This window comes from Lathyrus oleraceus, chromosome 6 (genome assembly GCF_024323335.1).
Source record: "Lathyrus oleraceus cultivar Zhongwan6 chromosome 6, CAAS_Psat_ZW6_1.0, whole genome shotgun sequence".
NCBI lineage: Eukaryota > Viridiplantae > Streptophyta > Magnoliopsida > Fabales > Fabaceae > Lathyrus > Lathyrus oleraceus.
This window is the reverse complement of record NC_066584.1, coordinates 294,064,983-294,074,460: the sequence shown is the minus strand read 5'-3', so window position 1 is coordinate 294,074,460 and position 9,478 is coordinate 294,064,983. Positions and strand designations below refer to the sequence as shown.

General features: G+C 37.0%; 1 pseudogene; it reads left to right on the top strand.

The window, feature by feature from the left end:
- The first annotated feature begins 3,873 nt into the window (after positions 1 to 3,873).
- LOC127095280 (mitochondrial pyruvate carrier 1-like) lies at positions 3,874 to 4,359 on the top strand (annotated as a pseudogene).
- Positions 4,360 to 9,478: the final 5,119 nt, after the last annotated feature.

Genomic DNA, 9,478 nt, shown 5'->3' with positions numbered 1-9,478 from the left:
TTGGGAAATGATCATTGTGAGGCCGTGAAGTGGGTGATGAGATATTTGCGTAACTCGTCGAATTTGAAGCTAACCTTGGGATGTAAGAAGCCTATGTTGGTTGGGTATACATATTTGGATCTAGCCGGAATCTTAGATGATCGAAAATCTACTTCGGGGTATATCGTGACTTTTACTGTGAGAGTCGTGGCTTGACAATCAAAGTTGAAAAATTGTGTTGCACTCTCTACTATCGAAGTCGAGTTTATAGCCATTGTGGAAGCGTCAGGAGAGTTCTTATGGTTGAGAAAATTTGCAATGGAACTTGGTATGAAACAAGGAAAGTATGTATTGTTTTGTGATAATCAAAGTGCCATTCACTTATCGAAGAATTCCTGCTTTCACTCGAGGTCGAAGCATATTGATATTCGTTATCATTGGCCTCGTGATGCATTAGATTTCAATTTGATGGAGCTTGAGAAGATTCAAACCAATGACAATGGTTCGGATATGTTGACGAAGGTGTTGCCTAGGGCGAAGTTTGAGTTTTGTCGCACGGTAGTCGGATTGGTGTTGCCCTCTAACTAGTCGATCGAGTGAGTTTGTTGGACTATCCCTCATATTTGGAGTGGTCCAAATGAATGTGGGTTAGTAGTCCATGTATGTGTAAGCCTTTGTTATTATAAAACAAAGAGAATTATGTCAACAATTCATAAGGTGAGAAACAACAAAAGAAAAATTGAGAAAATAGTGAAATTCCCGCAGCCCAATTCAGCACAGAGCAGTTCCACGAGATCAGATTTTTCTCACAATCCAACTGTCGGATTGTTTAGGAATCATAGAAGTGCATTATGAACAGTGAAGATCGGATTTTGAGCATTCTAAGTCTGTCTGACGAGTCCACTTCTGAGGTGCAATTTTTTGTGGTTGTTTTGGTTGATTGTCTCTCTTGATTTTTGTTGTATTCCAAGATTGATTATAGATCTTGATGATATTAATGCATGCCTCTAACTAGTACTAGAGAGAGTCTTGATTGTACTCATTATTTTATTATAATGGAGATTTAAGTGGCCTACGGATCCCGTGATTTTTTACTCATAGTTAACAGAGATTTTTCCAGACTAAAATTATCTTGTGTTGTTTGGTGAGTTTTGTTAATTATCATTGCATTTAATATTTAAGAGAAATTTTATTGTTGAGTTATTCTTGCAATGTGGATTTTCCTTCAAACAATATGGTTTTCAATAAACTATCTTATTGATACCACATTGTAATCTAATTTCTAAATCAATAACAAATTATAAAAACGGGAGTCATTAGAAAATACTCAAAAATTGAGTTTCTCGATATGCAATTTTAATATATTAATCATTTTTACCTTTGGACACAGATTATTCTAATCAGCAATTGAAATCGAATATTCTTGGTTAATTATGCAGTAGTAGTAGATCCAACAGCCACATATATGCTGACTCCGTAGATGTACAAGATTATAACAACATGCAATCCAAATGTAAGGCAAAACAGATGAAGAAAAATATTCAAACAAACAAATGAAAGTAAATTAAGTTATATAACAACACTGAATCAAGCACATTCATATCCCATTACAAGCAATCCTAATGAAAACACTCACGAATGTGTATACAACCTATAGCCCTACCTTGTATTCCAAAAAAAATTAGTTATTTTGAAAAATAATATATATATATATATATATATATATATATATATATATATTTATTTTCACACTCCTAATAAGGACAACACCCATTATTAGGCATGGCAACGGGGCGGATCGGGGACGGTTTTTACCTCTCTCAACAATCCTCGTTCCCCGCCCCAAACCCAAACGGGGATGGGAAATCAAAACCCAAACCCGTTCCAAACGGGTTCGGGTTAGGTTCGGGTATCCCCGCCCCACCACCATTCATTTAATAAAATCAATTTTTTAATAGAAATATTTATTTTTCCAAAATAAAATTACATTACAAATAATAAAATAAAACAATCTAAAAACATTACATACATACATTTCAAATATTTTAAATAATAAATTCAAATTAAAATATCAAAACATTGACCACATATTTAATATTTTAAATTATCAAAAATAAATAATAATGTACATAATAAAATAAACGGGACGGGTTCGGGGACGGGTTCGGGGTGGGTACTAGTGTCCCCATTACCCGACTCGTCCCCATATTTTAAAATCGGGAAAAACCCAAACCCAAACCCAAACTCAGTCAAAGCGGGTTTTCCCCGTCAACTTCGGGGCGGGATCGGGTTGGTACCCGCGGGTATGGGTTATATTGCCATGCCTACCCATTATTGTATCTAGATCGAACAATTCAGATTTCAAATCAAAATCTGCTTGGTTTATGCATCATTTGATCTCAATCCAACAAGTACTAGTTTGCTAACTGTATTAATGTGTAAAGTTGCGATTGCAGGAAATCAAAATCCAAAACCAAACCATTATCAAGATTAAAAAAATGAAATCTTACAAGTTTGGATTTCCTAACTCAAGAGAAATGATTAATAGCATATGATTAACATAATGCATGACTAGCAATATTCATCTCCTAGCCAATTGTCCTTCTCCTTTGGACCAGGTGGCCCTTCCTCACCATAAAGCTCAGTTGGAATCAAGGAGCTTCTACGGCGAAGTTGATGAAATGACTTTTTTTTAAGTGTAATCAATGTTGATCGTCAATCAAAACACACTACTATAAACTCTAACTTCCACTTCAACATTTTATATGAAACTTTCATTTATTGTATACCAATTCTTCATAAAATTAATATTAAATTAAAAACAATTTTTATTTGACAAAATCAATTTTCAATTGAAATCCCTAAATCCCAAACTTATATTTCGAAAGATCGAATAGAATTTTAAAAACTCTTCTTCTTCTTCCTCTTCTTCTTCTTCTTCCTTCAATGGTGCAGACTAGATTCCTATTCGTTTCAGTTCACCCTTCAATGTTATCAACTAAATATTATCCATCTTCTTCGTTCTCTTCTCTCACCCAATTTCGTATCTGTTTCGTGTTCAATATATAGCTTTAAGAGGTAACGTTCATCTACTTTGTATTGGTTGTGTTGGTCATCCAAGGGTATTAAAAATGTTTCATCTTTGTTGTGCTATTCCCTCACCCAGATTCACAGTGGAATATCGTCGTCGTCTTCTTTCACAGGTAGTTGTTCGTATTCATCTCAATCTTTATATTTTTCCAAAATCTAGTTGATTTGAGTTATTATACATAAATTATTAAATTGGGTATTAGGTTTGTATTTTTAGTTGAAGTTGATTTGAATTCTTACTAAGAAACCATCCATTTGGTGATTAGGGTTTGTATTTTAAATTAAAGTTGGTATGCGATTTGGGGTTTGTATTTTAAGTTGAAGTTGATTCAATTCTTACGCAAGAATTATGGAATTGGGGATTAGGGTTTATATTTTATGATATTCATAAATTCATAAAATTGCATTTGCATTGAATTGGTAGATAGTGAAATAATCTAAATTCAATTGAACCTTTAGGGTTTTAATTGAATTGTTAGTTTTTCAATTGCATAAAGAGGAATTTATATTGTGATATTTTTCATATCTAAGTTGTGTGTTATTGTGAATTATTTAACTTTACTAGACTATGTAAGACTTTAATTTTACTGGTGTGGTGTGTGATTATTGGACAATATTTTTCACCCTTTATTTATAAGTGGAATTGCATATTAGTTTTTTGTGTGTGAATTGGTGCAATCTTATTATTCTCACTTTGTACAAAATATTTGTTTTTATATACCAGGGATTTTGTGATATGAGGTCTTTTACTTTGTTAAAATCGTACAATTTAGTAATGATAATTTGTAGTAAAAGTGGTATCATATGGTTGCTTTCAAAGCATTTTGGAACAGTTCAATTGGTCCTACAACATCTCACTTTTGGGGACCTGTTGCCAACTGGGGATTCGCCCCAAGTGCGAGTTTCAGTCGCATGATCATCTGTTTTTGTTGTTAACAAAAACTTTAAGCTAATAGGCCAAACTTTTTTTTACATTGAACGGGTTTGACTAACATTAATAAACCTCCTGAAATGTTGAATTTCTTCTTAGCATATTGGTTTGTGGATTACTTATTTCATCATAATTTTTCATTTTTGTAGAAATAGCATCGCTCATGAGGTTTGCATGGATGGTACAACGACGCAATTATTAACTTCTTGCATGCCATGCTTCAGATGAGACTGTTCAACTCTATATGTAAGAATAAGATTTGATTCTGCATCTGGTCTTATGTTTTGGTGATAACAATACATAGATTCATAAAGAACAATTTTATACCCTAATGGTTTTTTTAAGTGTGCAGATACTAGATACAAGTTTTGACTCTGATAAAGTGATGTGTGACTGTAGCGGGGTATTCGTTACCATTAGAGATATTGACTAAATCCAAGGTAAATCATACAAGTCGAGTCGCCACCTCACTTCTATTTATCCAAAGGAATGGTTAGAAAGCGAACAAAAACCTAAAAGTTTTATCGAATCAAAAACTAGTAAAAATGTCAGAGATCTGGGTAAGGGGGTTAGTTATGCAATGGGAAGGTATTAGGCACCCAAAGCATCCTAGGTACTCCTAGGGAGCCCTTTTCACATTTGTTGCAAAGGTTGTTGTTTTTTTTTTTTTGAAAATTTATTTGTGCAAACATGATTGAAGGGATGAGAAAAGCGTATATGTTTATCTAATGTACTACTTACTAAAAGAAGGGTCAAAAGAAAATGACTCACACGGATGTCGCATCCACTGCATACGTATCTCATCTGAATCTGAGAATCAGAGTCTTCGTAGCTCGGCTACCTATGGGTTAAAGAGGAGTGTGCTCGCTAAGACATCGCGTCTTATGCCTATGTATCTCATCTGGGATGAAAATCAGAGCAAAACGTAGTTCGACCACCTATGGGGTAAGGGTTGTGTTTTAGGGTGAACGACGTTACTACGCAATCTACCGGATGCTCGACCTTTGGTGACTTACTCGCCTGTAGTAGAAGGAGATAACGTGTTCTTAGGAGAAGAAAAATCAATGAGTTTGGGGTGTTTAGGGATGCTCATGCAAAAAGGCAGTCCTAGATGAAGGAACCGCGCTACCTTAATTGACATGCCACGAGGCTATACGAAACCTAAGAAATCGGTAACATGCGGGAAAAGTAAAGGGATCGAGAGATCTACCGTACGGATAAAGATCCGAAGTAACAGTAATTAAAGAGATAAGAAACCCAGAGATCTCTCAAGCTAGCACCATCAAAGAAAGTGAGTCAGTACAGGTAATCGGAATAAACCTCCAGGTGGTATCCCACAAATAAAGTGGAACACCAAGCAAGCCATCTCTGCAAGAGTCATATGAGCCCTCACAAAACAAAACTCAACAAATAGGTTAGAGAAACAAGATAGGGTAATCAGGAGTTGCCCCCAAATCAAAATGTAACCACATGAATCATGCCATTAAAATTCACAAAAGCTCACAAAAAGCAACCAAGGGTAGGAGGCCTAAACCTCTTGTCAAACACATGCATCAAAAGGGTATCAAATTCACCCATAATACCTCATACATTTAGAGCATTCAAATTAAAAGCATAAAGTAATGGGAATAAGGCAAACCTGACTGGAGAGATCGAATGAAATTGAATTGCCCAGTTGGGTTTGCAAAGCAATCTGAGGGTTTATATGAGATGGAATTGGCTCTTTGCAGATGAGTTCCCTTCAGTCTCTGGAGGTTGCTCTGAACTCTGTTAGCTTTTCTCTCACTATCTTTTTCCCTGCCAGGGTAATAGGAATAGAATTCCTTTGTTTCACTGAAACTCTGAATTTATAACCTGATTTTTGTGGACCTATGGGCTCAAATGAGAGAGGCCCAAGTCCAATAAATTTATGTTATATTTTTTTTTTTTTTTTTTTTTATTTATTTATTTATTTATTTATTTTCTTTTTTTTTCTTTTTTCGTTTTTTCATTTTTTTTAAACACGTGGGCTTCGCCTAGCGAGCATGACAGTTCAAGAAATTCCTCTGAGCGTAGGTGATTCTGGTGGCTTTTCTTGGGACTCGCTAAGCGACCCATTATGCTCGCCTAGCGAGCATGACAGCTCATGAACAAACTTTTGCTCCTTCAAGATTAATGTTTTGACTGACGAATAGACCCCATTTGAACCTGTTGGAAATATCTCAAGCCATTCCCTTGTTTTGACTGATCATCTAAATAAAACCCACAAAGTGTCTTGGATGATACTCAAGCTTCAAACAAAAGATGTTAGTGACACATTTTTGTGCTTTTGGTTAGTAAACAAAAGTAAGAGGAACAATGATGTATAATTCAAGCATGCTTGGTGATCTCAAACCAATCACAAGGAGTCCCACCCAAAGGCAAAGGGAACCAAGATGCTAAAGATCCTTGAGACAATGCAAATGCAATGTTATGATGCCATGAGGGATCTTAGGGTCAAAATTGGGGTCTTACAGATGCCCCTATTTAAGGTCATTCTAGCCGGAGAAGTGAAGGTTAAAATCGTCGTCTCGACGGGGTAGAATGGGCTTAAATAATAACAAAGAGACAAATTTTGGTCCCTAAGAGACCTCATGATGCAAATGTAGGTATGAAAAATGGTAGCACTCTGTGGAGATATGTGTCCACAAAAGCAAAGAAATCAGAAGCCACTGATAACCCATATGAGCAATTCACTCCATGGGACCAAGACCCTGGGGACTCTCCTGGGGATAGAAAAGGGATAAAAATGCGCGAGCAGGTCACGACTCAAAGCATGGGGAACATAATTCCAAAGGGAAAAGATCCAATGGAAAGACTCGAGCTGACTCGAAGATGCATGTATTGGGGAATATGCCAATACAACAAAAAACTATCCACAGCGGATACTTCGGATAAAATTCGGATGAAAACAATCCACTAAGGGACTTCGGTGGGGATGTCCACAAGGACACTCCTGGGGAAGCAGTGGGACGAGGTATTACCGGTTACTGGGTAATAAGCTCAAGGAGACATGTGATCTGAATGCCAGGAATGAGGGTGAGAGATACAACATGCTCAGGAATAGATGAATATCCAAGACCGGTATAAGGGTGAGAGATATCAAAACTTCAAAACGTCTGAGGAAAACCTAAAAGGTATACTTCAACTCAGGGATTCTGACTCCACAGGGGACAAAAAGTCATAATAGGGAGCAGAGAGGAAGGAACACCAGGGATACCGGTTACTTGGCATATAATAGGTGACCAACCAAGGCGTGAATTGGGGAATATTCCCAAAACACTCATCATCACAAAGAGGGCTAAAAGCAAACTCGATTACAGGATGGATATTCGACTCCACAAAGGGGATACGAATCTTACTCAACTGGGGAAGAACAAAAGGCTTCAGACCCGAGAGTGCATGAGATATACTATCTATTACCGTCAGAACGTAGATAATATACTCGCATGGACGATTATCCACAACCGGTTACTGGGTTAATAAAGGATAAATCGACCGAAAAGAAAAGGCATCGGGATACCGAAACTAGGTATATAATGATGACCAATTCAGGGGAGAAACAATCGTTACCAACAACAACAAGGTAGACGAGAGATGACCCGCTGGGGATAAATTGCGTAATCAGGGCAATTATCCAAGCAGATGAGGGGATATCATCACCGGATATTGGATGAAGATAACTGTCACCAATTAAAGATGAGCAAAAATAGTTACTCTGCAAAAAGGGAAGAAATAGGGTTTACAACTACCGGTATGAGGGTAGAGAAACACAGACTCCGCCGGGGATAATAATTACTAATTATTGAGCAATTATTCATTTACCACGGGGAAACAGGAAAAGAGTCTCAAGAGACCGATCTAGGATCAAACTAGATAGGCACACCAAATCAAGACTTGTCCCGGTGAGGATATAACTCAATGGGGAAAACCATCCCAGTATATGTGTTGGGAAGGAACAAAAACAATCAACATCCACGAGGATATAACCCAATGGGGAATATGGAAGAAAGGATAGACGCTTTCTGTCTATGGAGCTGACTCTATATGGAGAGATCAGACACACACGTCTGCTTGGGGAAGTATATCACCAAATAGCAGGAGACAGCAAACAACGATATATGGCAAAGAATGCAACGTGAATATCTGAATGTTATAATTATGCATGTATGCGCGTGGTTTATGTATGATGTATGTCGACAAATAGACATATTTAACACAACCAGGTCCAGGAATCAACCACCCGGTACTACATCTCAAGAGAGAAAGCCAAGTTCACCAGAGAGTATCCAATCTGCTGGGGATCAGAGATACCAGGAAGCAAAGAACTCTGCAGGGGATGAATCATCAATCATTCCAGCTGGGGACGAGAGTTATCACAGACAAGGTCCACCACGCTGTAACACCTCAAAATTTGCCTTCCTCTCTTGGGACTAGCTGAGCATATTGCATTTCATTTTTTAAGACATTAGGCGTTTACATCTTTGCATATCATGTGGAAACATTGAGCAAGTCATCCTCCTAGGTCTTTCTCAGAAGATGGAGAAGTTAAGAGATGCAAGCCTAAGGGTTTCATGAATTGATCACTAGCCATCTGAGGGTTTGTGCTTCAATTAGGGTTTCTTGGTTTCTCAAGAGGTGGAGTATTATCTTGGTTGAAGTGATACATCATCATCATCATGGTTCATTATTTCTGATCAAGTTCCTTGGGATTAGGGTTTTGACCTCTGGTCAACCCTAATCAGTTGCATTATACCAATCAGGATTTTTCAAGGAGATGAGGTCTTTAATGAGATGGAGATCATCATGTGATTTTATTGAGCTTGTATAAGCTAGGGTTTCATGTTGGAGTTATTTCATCAAGTGGTTGAGGCTCAAAATCATCTGTGCATGACCAAGTCATCTATCAACTGCAAAAGTCAACTGCAAAGTCAACTGTTGGATTTGGAGGTGGGAAGTGATTAGAAATACTTCATTCATGTTCAAACAAGTCTCATTTGACATTTCAAACACTCACATTGAAAAATTTGAGGTCAGATCAAAACTTGCCAAAAATAGAAAGTGACCTGTAATTTGAACTTGCCAAAAATGGAAAGGTTTTCAACTCAAGATTACATCATCAAGAAAGCTTCAAATGAAATTTTGTTGAACATGAAAGTTGTAGATCTTTCTCTCCCATTTCCAAAAAGTCCAAGATCATCAATTTCTCATGTGTGGTTAAGGAGATATGATCAAGACATGACAAAGTGTACTTGAAGATTCAAATGGGCATAACTTCTCAACCAAAACTCCAATTCAAGTGGTTCTTTTTGCTAAATTCTCATTTTGACCTCTAGTTTCCAAAACATGCATTGCATTGCACAAATTGTCATCACATAATCATTTGCAAATTCTTGCATTTTTGGAGGGAAAAATTGGAGTTTAAATTTGGTGCATTGTTTAAGCATTCCACCACCACCA